Source organism: Hibiscus syriacus, unplaced genomic scaffold (genome assembly GCF_006381635.1).
Source record: "Hibiscus syriacus cultivar Baekdansim isolate YM2019G1 unplaced genomic scaffold, ASM638163v2 tig00110890_pilon, whole genome shotgun sequence".
Classification (NCBI taxonomy): Eukaryota; Viridiplantae; Streptophyta; class Magnoliopsida; order Malvales; family Malvaceae; genus Hibiscus; species Hibiscus syriacus.
Window position 1 is genome coordinate 11,270,653 of NW_024062900.1, and position 22,869 is coordinate 11,293,521.

Below are 22,869 nucleotides of genomic sequence, written 5' to 3' on the forward strand. Positions count from 1 at the left end.
TAGCCCATTTTGGTCACTATTTTGGTTTTGTAAGTGAAATTATAGTGTTTATTACATATTTATGCTTGTTATTTTGTCCTTTTATAATTTAGTCCTTTTGTTTTTTAATGCCATTTTATTATCCTAGTTCAAACCGTTTAATTAATATGTTTATTTTTATTATATTAGATGTTTTATTATATATATATATATATGTGTGTGTGTGTGTGTTTAATTATTTTTTCTTAATCCTTGTATGCTTATATATTGTTTATTTCATTATATTATTTTATCTCATTCATATTAATTTAATTTTTAAATTAGCCTTTGTATCAATATTATGTGTCTCTCGTACTTGATTAAAAGGTTTACGCATCCGAATGTGTTTCAAATCACGTATTCGTAAAATGAGCGTGGAAAGTATCACTTGGTTGAAGTGGTGCGATCCTGTACAGCATTTTAAGGACATAGTAACTTGAAATAAATCGGGTTTATGTTACTAATTAATTTATTTTGCTGATACAATGTGTGTTATTTTAATTCATATTTTATTTCATTTCATGCAAGTTATCAATCTTTATTCTACAATGCATATTCAATTTTTTTTATCAATTTATTTCATTGTTTGTGAATGTAAATCATCTAATTTCATTTATATTCGATTCATATATTTATTAATGAAGGAATATTCTTTTATTGATAAGAAATAGTCGAGTTAGCTTTACCGATGGAGGATTGCTAATCTCGAGCTTTTTTTAATGAAGGAATATTCTTTTATTCGATCCATATCAGTAACCTTGACAATCTAAATGGCATGTAATCCCTTTTTCTAAATTCAAATAAACTCATTTTCGGCCAAGAATCAACTAAACATGTAGTTCTGATATCAATAAATGTAACACCCATCACCTGTATACGTTTTCGTATACAAGTCATAGGTGTCACATGACTTTTAAAAACATTCACTCATTTGTAAAACCCATAAATTTTTGTTTTGAAATTAAAACAAAACTTTTTAGTACAATAATAATACATTCGTTGAAACATATTACCAAAAATTATTACTTTAAATACATTCCAGAGTATTTTTCTTAATTTGGATTACATGCCAGTTAATTTTCAAAATAAACATTATTGTCCTACTGTTACTGATGAGTCAACCTTAGATTGATGATAGCTGCTATTGCACCCTTACTCGGTTAGTCTTTGTTTTTCCCTACGCATGAAATAAACACAGTTAAGTATTTACTTAGTGAGGCATAATATTGTAAATAAACTACAATTCATACATAAGCATGTAATGACTATCAAAATCTGAGATAATTCGTATACTTCATGAGAATCATTTAAAATCTTTCAGTTAAACTATGAGTGGCACCATTTATGCCAAAATGCACTGTTATACATTTAACTTGCATTAGTGGCACCTTTCTGCCAAAAATGCACCTTTAAGCATTTAACTTGCATTAATGGCATCTTTCTGCAAAAACAAAAAGCACCGTTATGTATTTAACTTGCATTAGTTGCACATTTCTGCAAAAAAAAAATGTACCATTGTGCATTTAACTTGCATTAGTGACATCTTTATGCCAAAAATGCACCTTTAAGCATTTAACTTGCATTAGTGACACCTTTCTAGAAAAAATGCACCATTATGCCTATAACTTGCATTAGTGGCATCTTTTTGCCAAAAATGCACCATTATGCATTTAACTTGCATTAATGGGACCTTTCTGCTAAAAATGCACAATTATGCATTAACTTGCATTTGTGGCACCTTTAAACATTTAACTTCCATGAGTAGCACATTTATGCCAAAATTGCACCTTTAAACATTTAACTTGCATTAGTGGCACCTTTCTACAAAAAATACACCATTATAAAAATTTATCAAATAATGTAAAACATATGTTAAATCAAAACATTAAAGTTTGACTATTTACGAGTCTTCCTCATCCCATATAATTACAATAAATGCACTCACCTGATATACCTCCCTAGTATGTTGTAATGGCATCCAACTACTCGGTAACCTTATCCTTGCCCTTTTTCTTGCTTGACTTGGGACCTTTGTTATGATCTACACACGTATCCATTAAGTACACATATCATACCAATGTTAGTTTAATCTCTAACACATACTTTTAATCATACTCAAAAGTATTATTATATTTAATTTCTATTAAGATTCCTCCTATCTTAACTTTTTCAGGCTCAGTAGTATCGGTACCCCTACCGTGGTATCGATACTTCAATAATATGGTACTGATACTCCCTTTCAGTATCGATATGTTTTTTGCATTCCAGAATCCACAGTATCGATACCCACAACAATATCAGTACTAATTGCATCAATACCAATTCTATTCATCGTAATTCTTCAAATTTAAACCTATAGTATCGGTACTGTTCTTCTAGTATCAATACTCTTACCCAAATTTTCCATTTTTTAGCTCAATTTTTACCTAATTTTGTTTAAATCTCTTGCTTTTACCTCAAACAATAACCTTAAACTTAATATCACTTAACCCAACTAACTTTCCTCCATTTAGCTTCTTATAATATCTAATTTCTCCAAAGAACATCCCAAACCAAGAATCATACTACATTTTCATACATGTTTTTAATCACATCCAATACTTTTAATCTCTTATTTACTTATTTGACAAGTCAAATATACTTGTAAACATCAATAAAAACTCATATTTCAATAAATCACTCAAAAACCCATTTTCTTTAATCTTAAATAAATCATCAATTTCTTAGTTTTAATCCTCTTTAAACCTTCCTTAAGCTTCCACATCACTTAAGGTTTCAAGAACAACTCAAAAACGGAAGGAAAAACTAGCTAAATGAAGCCTTACCTTTGGCTATGGAGGAGAGCACGGGCAATGGGGAAGGAAGAAGAAAACTTAGCTTGTTTTGCCCTTTTCCTATTTTTCCCCCTTAATAAATACCCTAATTAAAATAAATTTTAAATATATTTCCCTCGAAAGAACCAAAATACCCTTTCATTCTCCCATTCTTATTAATTGGTCTTAATCACAATTTCTAAATCATTTCTTATACATTACTATTTATTCAATTTAATCCTATAAATTTTAAATCCTTTCCATACAATCAGTGACCCGATGTTTGGGGTATTACAAGGAATGCATATTGTTTAGTTTTAATTGCATGTTTTCAACATTTTGTTACAGCACATAGGAAATGCATTTGTAATGCTGATAAATATTAGGAAATCAATGAAAGTTATTTTCTTTTAGGAAATTTTATTGATGCCCAATGATGAAAAATCATATACTATGAAATGCTAGGAGAATACTGTAGACACTTAGTAGAATTAAAGTTCGTAGAAACTTTTCAACACTTTAGGTATATGTTCTCAATACTTAGAGATGTTAGAAAATTTTGAAATTTAAATCTCATATCTTTATTAGATGTTGCAGTGATTTTTCTCAAAAAAAAAAGAAAGAAAAAAAGAAATTAATACATTTAGGAATAAGTTGGAAATGTTGGTAATAGCTCCAATATAGTCTTAGGGAAAAAGTTGGATAAGCTGGTAATAGCTCCAACATAAATCAAGATATATTGTTGTGGCATTGAAAATCATAAACTAAGTAGGAACAATTTTTTCTAACTTAGCTAAGTATTGATTGGATACACCTAGCATGCACACTACTGCATTCTATGAATTTTGAATTTGCTAAATTGAAATGCATTCCTTTAATTAAGATCATTTTTCTGTATGCACTGTTGCAGCAGTTCTCTAAGGACTGAAAATGAAACTGAAGGAAATTGTTGATTGCTTTTGTAGACACCCGTTTTTTTCCGGGTTTTAGTTTTTATTATTATATTATTATTATTATTATCATTACAATTATTATTATTATTATTATTATATATTAGATACTAAGGGTGTGTTTGTTTGCTGTAATTGAAATTACGGAATTGGTTTTTTCTGAATTCTCGTGTTTGTTTCACGTAATTTGTTTTCTGAAAAATATTTTCCCGTGTTTGTTTCATGTAATTAGTTTTCCGAAAAATGTTTTCCCGTGTTTGTTTCACCTAATTGGTTTTCCGGAATGTAATTCATTTTCCTAGTAACAGAGTTTCCTTTGTGTTTTCTGTAAAATGACTTACATATTCATTTTCCGTAAGTCATTTTTCGAACTTTTCACTTCAAAGAATAAATACTCAAAATAATTTTATTTTATGAATTTAATATTAATAAAATATTTTAATATCATTTTCATCAAAATATTATTTATTTATTTATTTATATTTATAATAATATAATATTATATTTTTAATATTATATAAAATAATCAATTATATTATAATAATATAAGATATTATATTTTTATTTTAATAATATATAATTAAAAAAAGTATATATTTAATAATGAATAATATTATTTATATATTTAAATAATATTTTAATAAAGATATTTAAAATATACTAATTAATATTTTTAAAATATAATATAACACTATTACTTTAATAAATAATTAATATAATTTATAATATTTTATTTCACTAAAATATACAAAAATTATTATTTTTATTAATAAAATTATAAAAATAATATTTAATAATAAATAAATTATTTTAATATTTTAAAATAATAATATTAAGTTTTATGATAAATAATATTATTTATTTTATTTAATATTTGTAATAAATAATTTTTAAAAAACTCTTCAACTAGTGGAAAAAATGTTTAAATAGCATCTTCCGAACATCATAAAACGTTTTCCAGATGTTTTTAAAAAAAATGTAATTCATTTTACGGAAAATATTTTCTGGAAAACGTTTTCTAGAAATGTAATTCATTTTCCAGAATTTAAATTCCAGTAATTCATTTTCCAGTTCCAGTAATTCAAATTCCAGTAATTCATTTTCCGAAAAATCAATTACAGCAAAACAAACAGACCCTAAATATTAATTTTATTTACATCTTTTTTTTGCAGGCCACCAATACCCCCAATTACAAGACAAGTCAGTCGAAACCCATTTACCCTTTAACCTAAACCCGAAATAGGTCAGTTGCCGATCTAACCCTAACCTAAACCTAGCTACCAACCACCGCCGATCTAGTCACCGGCCGTCGACACCACTGTCATTCGGTCACCTAATTGAACCGCACATGTTTCAAAACAATGAAAAAATCAAATAAATAATATTGAAAATCAAACTAAATCTATAAAATTTTAGAGAATCTGGGAGCACCATCACAACCCCTATGCCTTTACTTTCACCAAACGCGTAGAGACCACAAATATAACAGTTCGGGAGTTGATAGTTTGATTTTCGGGTTTGGGGAAGAAAAATGAGCATTTTTGGCTCGTTTTGGATTTTTCGACCACCAGCGATGGCGGCCAACAGTGGTTGCTGATGCTGGGAAACTATGACCCTACACCGACGAGGCCAGAGCAGGGAAGGCTTTGAGAGGATTCTCTCAAATATTTTTCGGGCAAAGGAGAAAATGAAATAGGCTTAGGAAAATAAACCTTATCTTATGCTTTTATACCAAACTCAAAACGACATAGTTTCATTCCCCTCACCTGTGTTTTTGAACTTTTAGGGGTAAATAGTCGTTTAGGCCCCTCTCTCCTTGTAGCCTTCTATTGTAGTCATGAAATGTGATGAGATATTTCTAATTTTAAAGCTTGAATATTTTCATTATTACATTTTAGTCATTATATAGTATTTAAATGTTATGGTTAAATGCTTGACTTGGGTTGTTAATTTGAAAATTGTTACATTTTAGTCCTGACTTTGTTTATTGTTGTGTTATGGTTTAATGCCTGATTTTTTTTCTTGTTAATTTGTAGTTCATTACATTTTGGTCCCTTGTGTGTGTGGTATAATTATTGTTCACATTAATGTATAAGTAGTACACGCCTAAATTGAGAACATTTTATATGCGTGTATATATATAATATATATTTTATTCATTAAATGCTTTTTGTTTATGTTAAATGCCTTTTATACTTTTGTATATTTAATTATGGATTAAATCTTAATTTGATTTTATAATTGAACATTATTTACCAGAATTTTAGAATAAATATTTATGTCTTGTTTAATCAAAAAATATTTATGCCTCGTAATTTATAGTTTGCATTAATTAACTTTATTATATATTTTTATTATATATTTTGTTCATGGATCTTTGTAAATGTATACAAGCTTCTTTTTATTTTGTTCATACAATAAAATTATTTTTTATAAAAATTAAATTCTATCTATTTTATGGGAAACATCACGAACAAAGGGCGATCTATGGGGAAAACGTCTAAAAATCTGGATTATTTTTCCTTAAGAACACGAGTGAAAGATATTGTATTTTATTACATTCTAATAAATATAAATATTCACTCCTTTTTTTGTTACATTTTATTTATTTTATGTATTTCTTTCTTTACCATTTGTTTAGTTATTGTATTTTATTCATTTATTTATCATTATTTAGTTATACTATATTTTATTATATTGATATTTCACTTATCACGTACATATCGTTTATTACTATTACATTCATCCGCTATGTGCTTGTTATCTTATTTTTCAAATTGATTAAAGGTAGTGCCATCTCGTGTCGTGGATTAACGAAATTACATCCAACATAACTGGATTTTAATTTCAGTTAATTCACGTAGCAAAGGAACATCCTTTTTAAATAAACCCGAGTGAATTAAATCATTTTTATTGAGTCAAGTATAAACAAAAAAAAAATATTCACTCATTTTGTAGTTGAAATAGAAGGATCGTAATTTAAATTTTTGTTTCGAATGTGTGAAATTCCACTACATTGACAACATATAATCGAGAGGTACCAATTATGGCATTACGGGGGTGATAATCCTTCCCCACACGTAATCGACTCCCGAATCCTGAAAAATGAATTTCTGGTGACACACAAACCATTTTTTTAAATGATTTTTATTAAAATTGTTTTAAAAGAAATTTTTAGGTATTCGACATACCTAGCCCAAAGGTTGATGGCGACTCCAAAATAGAAATTAAACCAAAATTCAAAATTTCCAAAACAAAGTCATAATTATTTTAAAATTTTATTAATTTTATTAATAAAAAATGGTTATGACAACGTGACGACTCTGCTGATGACTATTTAAGAGTCAGACCTTAATCAATTATATGTCGTCTGAGTAGTTAGAATTTTATATATTTGAACCTTTACTTGGACTACAATCCTTTTAATTTCAACTTTCAAAATTATGCATCATTTTTTACTCTTGTAAATAGTTGTACTAATGTTTGACCTAATGCACGACTCCTATGCCACAGGGGCATCATCCGAGATGAGTTATATTTTGAATAGAGCTTCTACACAAGTCTAGGATGTCATAGAGCACTTGAGGGGAATAGTTTTCGAGGATGAAGCTCTTAGAAAAACATCGGCTTACTTTAGATCAAGCGTACAAGCAAAAGCATGTCTGTGAAAATGGATTATCTTGAATAATGAAGACTTTTGTCTTTAGTGAAACTTGCTCTATGATATTCATCTTTGGGATCAATACCTTTTTTTGCATTGCATTCATATTTGCATCTTTGCATTTTTGCATCCATTACATTTATTTAAGCATTTTCTCATGCATCATTCATGAAGACATGAGTTCGTGGGGGATTCCATGCCAGTGGTCCTGACAAGGTACTAAAGATGGAAGCGAAGTTTGATCGATTGAAGAATGAATTACAAGATAGTCTGTAGAAAATGCAAATAGAATGGGAATCTAAATTAGAGAAATAAAAAAAGATCGCTACAGATTCCATTTTGCAATACCAATCCAACATGGTCAACTAGATTGTTGAGAAATTGGCTAGGCTCAACAAGGCAAAAGGCAAAGAGAAGATTTCCCCGAATGACGAAACCATTGAGTGTGTGACGGCACATTCTGTTCAACAGCTAATCATTTCACCCCAAAAGTTTTCAAAGCCACCAAGCAAGTTTATTTGTTCCTAAGACTCAAAAAGCTAGGACCAATGCTCGGTTTAGGCCCACTGATTTTAATGTCTAATTCTGATCAAATGAAGAATGGTAGGAACGAGATCCTTGAGAATTTGAAGAGTTGATGCAAAGTTTATCTCAAAGGAGTGAGTAGACAAAGCTCTCAAAATTAAGTGGATGCATGTGAGTTAGCCTTGGTTTCTGACTTGATCCTCCCGCCCAAATTCAAAATGCCCGAATTTGAAAATTACAATGGAATTAGTTGCCCTAATGCTTATCTCACGATGTTTATTCGACAGATGATTGGATACACCAGCAATGATCAAATGTTAACCCATTACATTCAAGACAGTCTGATCAGACCCGCTTCTAAGTGGTATAATCAACTGAGCCACACCCAAATCCACTCTTGGAAGGACCTAGCTCATGTTTTTAAGTCAATACAAACACATGACTGAAATGACCCCTAATCGAACAATGTTGTAAAACATGGATATGAGGCATAACGAGAGCTTCTGACAATATGCGCAACTATTGAGAGATGTTGCTTCCTAAGTGCATCCACCAATGACTAAAAGAGAGTTTATCACCATGTTCATCGACATGTTAAAATCTCCATATATGAATCATATGCTAGGGATTGCCACAAAGAAATTTTCTGATATCGTTATATGTGAAGAGATGATTGAAAGAGCCATCAATAATGAAAAGCTAGGAAGCACCGACGATACTGACACTGAGAATGAAGCTGAAATCAATATGGTGGTAACTTATTCAACTGAACATAGGATAACCTGATAGAGGAATCATGTTGATTCGATTCCAATAATATATGAAGAATTTCTTCCAACACTTGTTGAAAGGAATCTCGTGACTCCGGTTCAGTCAAAGCCAAAAGAACCCCCATATCCTGAAGGTTACGATGTCAATGCGGTGTGTTACTACCATACAAGAAGCTCATATTACACAAATGAGAACTGTGTGGCACTGAAGCGCAAGGTCTAAAATTTGATTGATTAAGGGGCATTGACATTTGATAAGTAATGGGGTATTCTGACCAAGAAAAAAGTCATGCATTTACCATGAAGCTTTTTGCACTTCCATGAAAGAGACGTTTCATCTTGTTTGAACTTGTTTTTCTTTATCTGTTTACAAGTTTGTAAGTCACTTGACTTTTTTGAACATGTCAAATAAAACACTATCTTATGAGGTTATAAACAATGGGTAAATTTTAATCTTGAAATTCTTTAAAAATCAAATGAAATTAGATACTCTCTTGATAATCAAAGTTATGGCCTCTTGGCAAGTGGCAAGATTAAAACCTCGTAAAACAATGACTCTTGATTCCTCTCCAACAGATACACCCAAACATCATATCATTCTCTTACAGAGGCCAAGATAACCTTCTCCTCTCATGAAGAGATGATCAAAATGCTTGGCATTCATGTATGTATAGAAGTGGACAAAATGGGGCATCTTGCATATGAGGTTGCAAAACTGATTAGTTTTTGCTTTTATTGAGGATGTTTAATGGTGATCATAATCTTCACAAATGGAATGGAGTAGATGAACCTAGTTTAGGTCAATTACTTCGAAATTAAACTCTAAAGATGAGATTTTCTGACCTTCAATGACACCAAACTATAACAGGTTCTTCTCGATGAGCTTAAGAAATTGAATTTGTATACCCATGAACTTAATGTAATTATGTAATTATATATGTAATAAAGTTGAGCTATTCAACTAAAGCAATTTGTTATAGATGTAACTCGAAAGCCCTAGCTTTATGAATAAGTTACAATTCAAACCATGACATTGATCAAATACCTAACAATTCGGTGTTTGCTCCATTGTGGTTGTCAATTCAAAGTGTAGATGCTCAATTTATCCGGGGCTAAGTCGGAGCAGACCCGAAGCAGAGTAGTTGGAGGCCCAATTCAATGACCAAGCCTAGTCCACGTGAAATCTTAAAAAACTAAAAAATGGTTATTGGGAGTTAAAAAGCAAAGTGGAGGTGAGGGTCGATTTTGGAGGCATTAACCATCAGAAATCATACAGAGAAGGGGGAATTAACTACTGTAAAAGGGAGACAGAACAAAAAAAAAAGAACACAGGGGGAGAGAACCAAAGGGGATAGAGAGCAACCATTAGCAAAAATACCATTGGAGTAGGAGGTTACCAAGGACAGTGGGTATTTTTTTTATCAAAGAGTAATAGTGAAATCCCATTCTTGTAATGAGAGTGTTCTGAAGCCCAGATAACGATTGTAACAGAAGTCTTATTGACGATTGTATTCAAATAACCGAGAAACCAATAGAAGCATAATTCGGGTTTAAGGTATTCTCTTTTGAATTTGTTTCCATTTTCTCATTTTCTTTGTAAACTGATTTTATTTTAAGACTAAGATATGTAAGAAATAAATGAATGGAGATCGAGCTTAGTTACCTTAGTTGATCGGGACTCGTGGTGGCTGGCCGAGTATTGGTGGGTAGTGGCTCCTTTATGAACAGGTGTGTTGTTCGTAAGTTAAGGGGATCTTAACAAAAAAGAGAATAGAACAGAGAGAGTGGGTGATCTGTTTACCTTAGAGACGAGGGCCATCGCCGGTGTGATGGTCGACGAATCCTTAGGTCGTTCAGAACCGGTGTGGAGTGCGTCGCCGGGGAAGTGAGGGGTCTCTGTTGATATGAAGTGGTGAGGTTTAGGTCTCGGATTCTGGGATTTTCGAAAGAGTAGAAAGTTGGGGGGCTTTATTTAGGTCAGTGTCAGAGGAGGTTCGACCACCGTTTGTAGTGGCCAAAAGTGTTGGTCGGTCTGGGTTCTGTTGGGGTCTCGGCAGTGAGTGAGGAAGAAGAAGGGGAGAGCGGCTGGGTTGTTTAGTTTAGAGTTAGGTTAGGTTTGTTATTTAGGTTGGATGTATATTAGGGTTAATTAGTTTTTAGCCACCGAGTCCTTAGAGTGTCATTTAATCCCTATAGTTTTTGTGTTTATTTTCATTTTGGTCCCCAAACCGAATGTTTTCTTGTTTCCAATTTTGCCTCTTTATTTTATGCGTTTTAATTTTCAGTCCCAAATGTTATGTTATTTAGTTTTTGTTATTTTAGACATTTAACTTCTGAATTGTTGAATGTTCGTTTTAGTCCATAAATCAACATTTGCATGTTTATAGTTTTGTCTCTTTATTTTACCCGCATCTAATTTTAGCCCTAAGTATTCTTGTATTTAATCTTTGCTGTTTTAGACATTAAACTGTTAATTTTTGCATCTTACATTTTAGTCATGTGGGTATGTTATTTTAAGTTTATGTGATGTTGCATATTTGGCATAACATTTTCTCGATTTTCACTTTAGTTTTACAGTTGATCTAGGTTTTATGTTGATTTTGATATATGTAATGCATTGATAGGTTTTTTTTGTGGTCTTGGTTTAATAGTAATTTTAGCTTTAGATTTATTTACTCATTTATTTTAATCGCATGTTTAATTAATTTTTACATGACATCATTTTTGCATAATTTGCATGATAGCCTCACTTGCATAACTCGACATATTCATAATTGGATTAAGGGTAATATATTTTTAATTTAAAATTGTTTTAAGTGGGCAGTCATAACTGATTTGAGGTCCGCTTTTAATGATTTTAAAATAAAAGTGTATCCCGAAAGTGAAACAAAAATTTATTCGTCACCTAAAATTTGGGAACGAGAGAAAAAGAAATGTTCGTTTATTTAAATATATCAAGAAAAGGTTGTTATAGTTTTAAGATCTGGTCTCGGTATTTGTAAATAATCAAACATTCTTTATCTTTCTAAAATGACTTGGTAATTTTAATTTAATTTGTTTGAGTGCTTTTGAATGTTTTTAAATTTATATCTTTGTTTTATGGGATCAAAAATCAAATTAAATTAGAATTTATAAAGTTCATTGCAAAGACATTAATTAATCGACTAGGTACCGATTTAGGGCGTTGTGGGGGTGCTAATCCTTCCCCGCACGTAAACGACTCCGGAACTCGAATTTTGGTAACGCAGACCTTAATTTGTTGTTTTATTTAAAATTAATTTTTATTTAAAATGAAAAAGCATTTTTGGGTGCCCAATCACACCCTAATCAAAGATTGGTGGCGACTCTTCAAATCGTATTTTTCAATCGTAAAGGAAATTCAAAATTTTTTAGAACGAGAGGTCTTTTAAATCGCATTTGTTTTTAAATTAAAAATTAATTGAACAAAATAAGTTAAAAAATTGATGTGGTTTTCAAAATCTCACCTTTTTTCACCTATTGAAGAAAAAATAGTTTCGACAGCTTGGCGACTCCGCTGGGGACCTTTTTTTTTAGAGAGTCAAGCCGATAGTCGATTAATTAATTGTCTTTGCAATTGAAAATTACAAATTCATTTTAATTTGATTTTTGATCCCTTGTTTGGTTTTTAATAAGTTTCGTTTGTATTTTGATTTCTTTAATTTAATTCGATTGACAATTAAATAGTTGTACTGATCTGTTTGCTAATGATTTCAGAATAATTGTGTGTTTTGGGAATTGATTTTGAGTGTTTTTATTGATTGTTTTTTCGCTTTTCCTCACACACTGCACAGCTGCATTATCATAACATGAGCTAAAACTCCGCTCCGTCCTAATTAAGTAGGAGTGAGAGACTATGCCCTCGTGTGGTTTTCACCTCCGCATGGGATAGTGGATCGCTCCTGGAGCTCACGCCTTATGGTCCTCGTGATGGTAATCACCTCCGCATGGACATAAGGAGGTGTGTTCCCTCGAAATTGAACTCGATCCCCTAAAGCCTGTGATGGGCTAGGATTGAGGGTTCGACAGCCCAAGGGGGAACCGACAAGGACAATTCGAGAACCTATTACTTTAGAAACTAACCCAGCATATAGTGAACATAGAGCCTGAACTTAGGTGGAGCCTAACCCGAACCTTAAGAATCCCGTGAGGAGGGTACACAAGGAAAAGCTTTTTTTGAGTCATTTATTTTCGTTTTTTTTAATAAATGCATGCGAACTAGATATCATGCGGTTAGGTTTATTTTTTGAACAAGCATGCGAATTAGATATCATGTGGTTAGGATTTATTTTTGTGAATAACAAAGCATGGGGGTAGATATCATGTTGGGTAGGATCTGATAAAGCATGATTGGGTAGCCAGCATGTGTGGGTAGGATTCTTGAATAAATTATTATCCCGACTTAATTGTTTTATGTTTACTAACCGATCTTTTGTTATCTTTGCCTTGTTTCTTTTTTGTTTTGCATTGCACAATCCATTACATGGTGTTGATTTGGGATCGATGTCCATATAGAAGGCCAGTAATATGGAACGAACGGTTCAGAAAGAGGTTGAAGACAATGCATATGTTTTGAGGTGGTCGGAACTGTCTCAACTGACCAATGGGGATAACGTGATGCTTGGATACGTGTCGGAGTTATTTGGTTATACTCACATCAACGTACGTCAGAATGATCTAAGTGAGCTAAAGGAAATATGGGGAAGATGGACAGTAGCCGATAAGGAGATGTTTTATCAGTTGTACGGCGATATTCCTTATCTTCTGGATGTTCCTATTGACCGAAATCTGTTTAGAGGATTGGCACAGTTATGGAACCCGGCTTATAGGTGTTTCACATTTGGTAGAGTGGATCTGACACCAACAATAGAGGAGTATCAAGCTTTGGTCCGTTGTCCGAGGTCCCAGATAGATAAAATATATACCAAGCTGCCAGTCACTCCTTCGTTTAAGAAGAAATTACTATTGATGACCGGAATGAGTGAAGATTGGGTAATCAGAAACATTATGAAGAAGGGAGACAGTGAGTGTATCTCTTGGGCTGCTTGGAAAGAAGTAATTGATCATCACTCTGATAAGAGAAAGAAGCTTGACTTGTTTGCTTTAGGGATTTATGGGCTCGTTATTTTTCCAAAAGTGCTAGGATATGTAGACGTATCAGTCGTTGACCTGTTTGAAAGATTAGACAAGCACGTGGATCCTGTTCCAGCCATTTTAGCTGAGACGTTCCGGTCTTTGAGTTCTTGTAGGCGCGAGGGAGAAGGACGCTTTATAGGATGTGCGCCTTTGCTGTTAGTGTGGATTCTGAGTCATTTCAAACATGTTGAAAGAGCACCAGGATGAGTGTTTCTAGAGGGGTTTTCGCCTTTGAAAGATTTTCTTTCTAAAGAATGGCCTGGGGGCTTCTCTGAAGAAAAATGGATGGTCATCTTCAAGGATATCAGAGATGGAGATATTTTGTGGCGAGCTTCGTGGAATACCTCTTCGGATATACTTTACCGATGTGGAGAGTGAGATTGGGTTCCTTTGTCAGGTATATGGGGTTCTGTTGGGTATGCACCCCTACTAGTTTCCAGACAGTATGGATCGAGGCAGTTCATTCCAGCCACGTGGGACTTGGTAGGATCGGATTTTGCATTCAAAGGAGATCAGTATAAGGGTAAAGTTAAAGGGGTTGTTGAGGACAGGAAGCAAACTCGTTGCGTGAATTTGTTCACCTATGATCTCGAGTTATCTCAAGAGTACGAACAGTGGAGAAGTGGTCGAGTAAATGATAACATCCCGATAGTGAATCCTGAAAATATTCAGCCGGTGGAGGAACAGTAGAGAGTGGTGCCATCTCAATTAGAGTTAGCCAAGCGCGATTTCGAAGCAGAACGGAGACAGTGGAGAATGACTTTGCAGAAACTGGAAGATGAAGTGTATCAAAAGGGATTGGAGATCGACATTCAGAAGAGTAGAGCAGATCGAATTGAAAAAGTGGATAAGCAACTTCGGCTAGACTTTGACGATCTTCGATCAACTTATCAGCAAATGGTGAAAGCTCAGGCAGGTTCTAGCTCGAGTAAGTCTGTCGAATTGAGGCAAGAGGTGGCGAGCCTCAAAAGAGTAGCCGGAGAGAGTCAAGAAGAGCTCAAGCAAAGCAGACACCAAGTGAAGATTTTATCGAAAGAAAAGGATTCTTTAGAGAAGCGGTTACAAGAGAGTCAAGCCCGGAATGAGAAATTGAAGGGGAAAATTTCAAGTTTAGAGACTGTATTACGACGATACCGAAGCGGGGAAGGTAGCTCGAGCCATGGGGAGGTTGAAAGTTTGAAGAGACAAGTGAGCGAGCTTGAAGCCATGGTTCAAGATTTTCAGAGGCAAGCAAGTGAGCTATCGATAGTTCCCTATGAGGGGGATATACAGTGGCGTTTTCGATGGGAGCGAGCTCAGGCGAGAGTTAAGTAAATAGAGGATTTTATTGCTTGTTACCTAGACCACGCGCGGGGGATAGCTCAATATTTGGTCATTCTATCTGAGGAAGCTGCTGATGTGACTGAAGAACTGGATCCCGAGGCTGAAGAAAACCAGAAGATCGTGGAGTTGCTAGCACATGTACAGCAAATAGGAGAGATGGTGCATATTTATTTGTGATATGTTTCAACTTTGTAATTGAACGTCGTTCTAATATAAAGAGTTGTTCTAAGGAGTCGTTCCAGGATCAACACCCTGCATTTTGCATATGCATTTTTAATACATTTAAATTTTTGCATCGCATTTTATTCATTCATAACCATATATCTCATATTCATTAATAAATATCAGTGATAATAAAATGACTCTCTGACAGAGTAATACTGGAAAATCCCAAGCATATCTACAGAACCAGGAAGAAAGTTATGGAACACAAACTTGCCCAAATTGAGAAGGCTCAGTTGGAGTTACAAGATAATATCAAGAAAATGCAAGAAGATATGATGAATGCCCAAAAGGAGATGTTTGCTAAGTTTGCGGGTATGTTGGAAGGAAGAAATCCATAACATGGGAAAATCCCTATGCCAGAAGGTGTAACTGAGGACCCATTTCATCATCCAGGGTTAACCCCAGAACAATCTCAGAACGTTCAAGTGACCCCTGTTCATGTCGGGAAGGTGCACATTAATCCAGTTGGTGCTTCTGTTAACGTACAACATGGATCTAGTTCATATCAGGAAGAACATCAATATCATCAAGTTTCGGACCTTGATGAAGAAGCCAAGAAGGACCAAAACAATCTGTTGGAAGAGAAATGGAAGCAGTTAGAAAGAGAGGTCAGAGCCATGAAGGAAGATACCATTGTCTATAGATTTGACGCAAAGGAGTTAAGTCTAGTTCCTGATCTGGTCTTGCCTCGAAAGTTTAAAGTTCCTGACTTTGAGAAGTTTGATGGTACTAGGTGTCCCTCTGCGCATATCACGATGTTTTGTAGAAAGATGACCGGATACATAGGGGACGATCAATTATTTCTCCTCCCTCTACTAGGCGGTTATAATGAGGTATTTATAATGGGAATTCCTAGGGTTTTGTGTCCTTGGAAATTCCCTAAATATCCTCGTTAACTTGCCTATGTTATTAATTGAAATGCGACTAGAGGTGGTCAATTTCTTAAAGGGCGTGATTGTACGTGAAGGTGAAGCTGAACAAATGATGTCAGTAGTTGTTGAGTCACGTCAGATCTGCAAGATAATTCTTACCTCGACGAGATAAAATTGTTCCTCACTGTCGTCTTCTTATTTTCCTTTATCCCTGGGAAAACGTTGTTGACTCGGAAAATAAATTATTCTTTCGTTATTTCCTGCATTAGCACAACCAACAAAGAATCTTCTTCCTCAGCAGTATCAGTTAAGCCAAATAAATATTGCCTAGACAAAACTTATCCACCACATGCAAATATGAACTAAAAGCAACTAATATGGTAACACAATGGCTTTAAGACACACAATAACTTAAGTAAAAAGATAAAAACATAGTCTTTTTACGGAGTTATCTCACTCTCAAACTTAACCTATTGTTTATCCTCAAGCAATGGATAATAAGTAGTAGAAAAATAAATTGTCATGACAAAGCAAACAAGTTAGAACATTCATGTGGTTTAAAATTTCAGCCCTCAACAAAAGGTTTAGCCTCAACATGGTAAACTATACGAGAAGTCAAGTTCCTTTCCTAAGTCAAGCTTCTTTGTAAGTGTGTGTGCGTATGATTGTATCGCAATCTATGCCTTAATGAGATTAGAAAATTCCTAAGCACTTTTGTTTTGCCAAGGTATCAATTTATTTATCAAGCCTAGTTTCCGCTCCTATTTATTTAATATGTGTCTTTAACCCCCTTATTTAAGCATAAACAAGGGGATTCAGCTCATCAAAACTATCGTCCCACACTCTAGGTGAAAGGGAGCATATCTTCCACCCCCAAGCTATTCAGACAGAGTCATCCCGTGACTACTTTCATTCACTCATATGCCGAGCCAACCAATTATTTAAGGGATTTTTCCAAGTCATGCCATCGCATAGAGGAGTGTCCCTCTATAGTTATGTCGAGGCAATTATTTACTATTCAACACAATTAAAAACAACAAGGAGTCCAATTTAGCTTTTTAAACAAATAATGTTGTAGACACGCGTTTTGTCCGGGATTTTTATTGTTTTTATTCTTTTATTTTATTATTATAATTATTAATATTAGAAAATAATTAATTGTATTGTTATTTTTTTAGGTCATTACAAGGACTCAATTTGGGTTTAAGTCCAAACCATGTTATAAGACCCAAAGTACAGCAAGCCCGAAATGCACCCAAACAACCCTGGAAGCCTCTCTTGCCAGTTGTCTCACTTGCTCAACCGGCTTCAATTGTACCTGCAACAGTTATAGAAGAGAGGAAGAAAACTGCATTAAAAAATAGTTTGTAAGCGGGTGATAAGAACGAGAAAAAACAATTTTGTAGATGGGGGCCATTTTCTTGTATTGGGGACAAAAATCTTAAAGAGGGGGGATTCATTGTAAAGGGAAAAACAATGTTCTTCCTGAGATTGGAAATACAAAAAAAAAAAACAAAGGCCTTCTATTTTCGTTTTTACACAGAGAAAAATAAAAAGCTTTTCTCCCCTTTTTTTTTTTTTTGAAATCAAGCATCAAGCATTTTTAATTCAAAAATGACCAAGCAATAACCAATCAAATAGATTATAACCAAAAACAACAAACACATATAAACGAAAAAGGAGAGATTTTTGAGAGCCTCATTCCTATTTTTGGTATTCACAAGCATATTGTAAAGGGGGTTTTCCCTGATTGAAAAAAGAAGGAAAGCAACAGAATACAAAGAATAGTAAAGAGGCGTGGGATCGACGATGTATGGAGGATAAAAAAGGAAAACAAAGGAATCTGGAAATGACTATGACCTTAGCAGTAGCAATAGCATTCTCTTCAATTTTGGTTGCTTCTCCTCGATTCCCTCTTTTATCTTTCTCTTCTCAACGTCGTCTCTCACTCTTAAGGTCAAGTCCCATTTCTCATTACATGTAAGTTCTCGCTTTCTCTACCCTTTTCATTTCCCCCTTAAAGAGATGTTTTGTTCTTGTCTTGATGGTAAACTGCTTGATGGGTATTTTGTTTCATTCTGTTTTATACTTGTTTGATATTGTTTGGATTGAAACATTAAGTTCAAATTTCTAGTTTTGAGTATTCTTCTGTTGCTGACTCTGTTTGATACAAAAAAAAGTTGGATTTTTTATTTCTTGATTGGTGGGATGATTGTTATAATCAATGAAAATATATTGGAAGTGATTGGTTTTGGGTTTTTGGATTTAGTTAAGAAGCCTATTGTTTCTAGCCTGGAAGACCCATGTTATTGAGTAGCGTAGTTAAAGTTTAATGCAAAGATGATTGAAAAAGGTGGAACTTGATCCATGCTCAGTGTTAGGAATTTTATTTGCACCTTTTTGAAATTGAAATCATTTCAGTTTTGCTACCATATAAGAAAATATGTTTTTGTGGCAGTCTCTAGTTAATGTAAAGTAATAAGATGGCTCAAAAATTGGAATCGAAATCATATCTGTTGTTCAACTGTTTTACATTCAATCTCCTGTGCATCTTTTGGTTACGATTCTTCATTGGATCTATTCTTCCAACTTAACGATATCTTGGATATTATGTTGTCTTCTGAGCTTTTTGAAACCTGATTGATGAATTTCAAACTTAGTACCCTTAATATGTAATAAACTTGGTATTCATAAGGTATAAATATAAAAATATGTTGCGCATGCCATTTGCTTCTTGCTAAGTATTGTTTATATTCATTGAGTTAGTATATATATCTTTTTCCTATATGCGTGTTCTACAAATGATTGTTTCCTATATCTTATATACATGTGCGTATTATATAACTTGTAGATATATGTGTATATTAATATTGTTGATCACCTTATATCAGTTTTTTATAATATGTAAGACAACCTCACGTGTATAACTCAACCTATAATTACATAATTGGATTAAGGGTAATACCCCTTTTGTTTAAAATTGTTTTAAGTGGGTTGTCATAACGCATTTGAGGTCCGCTTTTAATGATTTTAAAATAAAAGTGTATCCCATTAGTGAAGCCTAAAAATTGATCCATCACTTTAAAATTTAGGAATGAAAGAAAAAGAAATGTTCGGCTATTTAAATTTATTGAGAAAAGGTTGTTATAGCTTTTAAGATCTGGTCTCGATATTTGTAAATAATCGAACATTCTTTATCTTTCTAAAACGACTTGGTAATTTTAATTTAATTTATTTGGGTGCTTTTGAATATTATTAAATCCACATCTTTGTTTTATGGGATCAAAAGTCAAATTAAGTTCAAATTTCTAAAGTTCATTGCAAAGACATTAATTAATCGACTAGGTACCGATTTAGGGCGTTGTGGGGGTGCTAATCCTTCCCCACACGTAACCGACTCCCGAACTCATTTTTTGGTAACGCATACCTCAATTTGTTGTTTTAATTAAAAGTAATTTTTATTTAAAATGACAACATTTTTGGGTGCCCAATCACACCCTAATCAAGGATTAGTGGCGACTCTTCGAACCGTTTTTTTATCATAAAGGAAATCTAAAATTTTTCGAAACGAGAAGTTTTTTAAATCACATTTGTTTTTAAATTAAAAATCAATTGAAAGAGATAAATTAAAAATTAATTTGGTTTTTAAAATTTCACCTTTAAGAAAAAATAGTTTCGACAGCTTGACAACTCCGCTTGTGATTTTTTTAGAGAGTCAGGCCGATAGTCGATTAATTAATTGTCTTTGCAATTGAAAATTATAAATTCGTTTTAATTTGGTTTTTGATCCCTTGTTTGGTTTTTAATAAGTTTTGTTTGTATTTTGATTTTTTTTTAATTTAATTCGATTAACTAATAAATAGTTGTACTGATTTGTTTGCTAATGGTTTCAGAATAATTGTGTGTTTTGGGAATTGGTTCTGAGTTATTTATTGTGTGTTTTTTCGCTTTTCCTCACACACTGCACAGCTACATTTTCATGACATGAGCTAAAACCCTACTCCGTCCTAATTAAGTAGGAGTAAGAAACTATGCCCTCATGTTGTTTTCACCTCCACATGGGATAGTGGATCGCTCCTGGAGCTCACACCTTATGGTCCTCGTGATGGTAATCACTTCCGCATGGACATAAGGAGGTGTGTTCCCTCGAAATTGAACTCGATCCCCTAAATCTTGTGATGGGCCAGGATTGAGGGTTCGGTAGCCCAAGGGGGCACCAAAAAAGACAATTCGAGAACCTATTACTTTAGAACCGAACCCAGCATATAGTGAACATAGAGCCCGAACTTAGGTTGAGCCTAACTCGAACCTTAAGAGTCCCGTGAGGAGGGTACACGAGGAAAATATTTTTGAGTCATTTATTTTCGCTTTTCGAATAAATGCATGTGAACTAGAGATCATGCGGTTAGGTTTATTTTTCTCGAGCAAGCATGCGAATTAGATATCATGCGATTAGGGTTTTAATGTTCAAACAAAGCATGGGGGTAGATATCATGTTGGGTAGGATCTACTAAAGCATGATTGGGTAGACAACATGTGAGGGTAGGTTTTATTTAATGATTATGATACTTATTATTTTGTTGTTGATATTATATGCACTAACCCATTGTTGTTCTATGTCTATTTTATTTTGATTTTATTGCATTCACATCTTCATGTCATCACAAGGTGTTAATTTGCAAGTGATTAACTAATAAGAAGGTTGGTCATAATGAGACAAGAAATTATTAACCATGTAGTCAAAAACAGGAGATTCAAAGATGTTCAAATGATCCATTAAGAAGGACATCCGATGAATGAAGAAATCTGAAGCTGATTGAAGACTTCCTTTAAAGGAGTGAAGGCCAATATATTCCCTCAGAAGATAGATACAGTTATACCAAGGACAAAAAGACCCTTCACAAAGTCATGAAGATCACTTCGTATTGAAAGTAAAAATGGAGACCTCAAGATTCAATTTAAAGACATCTGGCGTCATCAAAGGTGATAAAGTACGTCGATAACTTTGGGTGCAATATTAGATTCCATGAAGAGTACGGCTTAAGAAAATGAAGGAATGAAGAATCACATTTATATTTTGACTACACGGTGTATTGAATTCTTGTTGTCTAAATGAAGGTTGTTCTATGGTGGTCACTTTTGGAATTAACACCTTGTGCATTTGCATTCACATTTGCATTCTTATTAGCTTCAATTTATTTATTTTGCTATTGTTTCTTTTTGTCATTTTGCTATCTTATTTATACTAACCTATTTTTTATGTTGTTTTTCTCTTTGCCCGCATTGCATGAAGGTGTTGATTTGTGAGTTGTCATCATAGTAAAAGGTTTTTATGATGGACAAGGGGTTTCGTGGTCAAACAGACTATAACACAGTCAAGAAATGACATCCTGAGAAAGCTTCGAAAATAGTGGAGAGTTGCGCACATAAAGATCATATGTCTGACGAAAAGCACAATGAGATAAGAGAGATAAAAGAAAATGTTCAAGATGATGGATAAAATATATGTTTTGTCCAAAGGAAGAGAGACTTCTACAAAAGAAAAGAAAGAATTCAATGAAAACAATCTCGAGGTGTCAGATACGCAAAGGACTGCTTTAGAACCTGTTGATTCTAGTCAGTATGAGAAATCACACAATCATTGTTCGTATCAAAAAGTTGTTTGGAAATGCCAAGGAAATACTGGCAACTGTAGAAGTTCAGAAGGATAAAAAGAAGCCATGCAGTCAGAACTCGTTGGTGTTTGATAGTCTACTCCCAACGTCAGGGAAAGTAAAACTTGAAACTCCAGTTCAACCCAAGTTGAGAGGTGGTTCTCGTTGTGATTTCATCCCAATATCATATAAGGAGTTGTATGATGAATTGTTAGAAGTCCAAGAAGTGGCACCGCATTATGTGAAACCTTTGCAACCTCCATATCCAAGTTGGTATGACATCAACGTTCGTTGTGAATATCATTCTGGAGTTCAAGGACATTCTATTGAGAATTGTTCTACCTTCAAACGTCGAGTCCAACTTCTACTAGATCATGGAGTATTGGAGTTTGAATCGAAAGGACAGCCTAGTGTGGCAACGGATTATCCTGTTGGGTTCGAACCAAAAGTGACAAAAGGTAAGGGTATCAGTTATGACATCCAGAAAGAAGATTGTTTGCCAAAATATGAGGTTCAGATTCATCATCTAAAAAGAGAAAATGATAAATTGAGTAGAGAGATGGAAGCCATGCAGAATGTTTTCCAAATGATCAATCAAGCTTTTAAATTTACCGGCATAGGAAATGTCCAGAGGAGTGGATAGCAGGGGTCACTAAACTTAAAAATGATGTTGAACAATTGAGAAAGAATTGTAAACTGCAAGAAGGTCGAGCCGAGATGTTTTCTCATGATTTACAAATTGCAGAAAAAAGATGCAATATAGTTGTTGATAATTTGGGAAGATATCAGGCCGAAAATCAGATGTTGAATAGGTCCATTGCCAATATGGAAATATCATATCAATGCCACAAGCGAGAGAATGACGCTGAGCTAAAAGCCGTTAGAGCCAAGAACAATAAGTTGA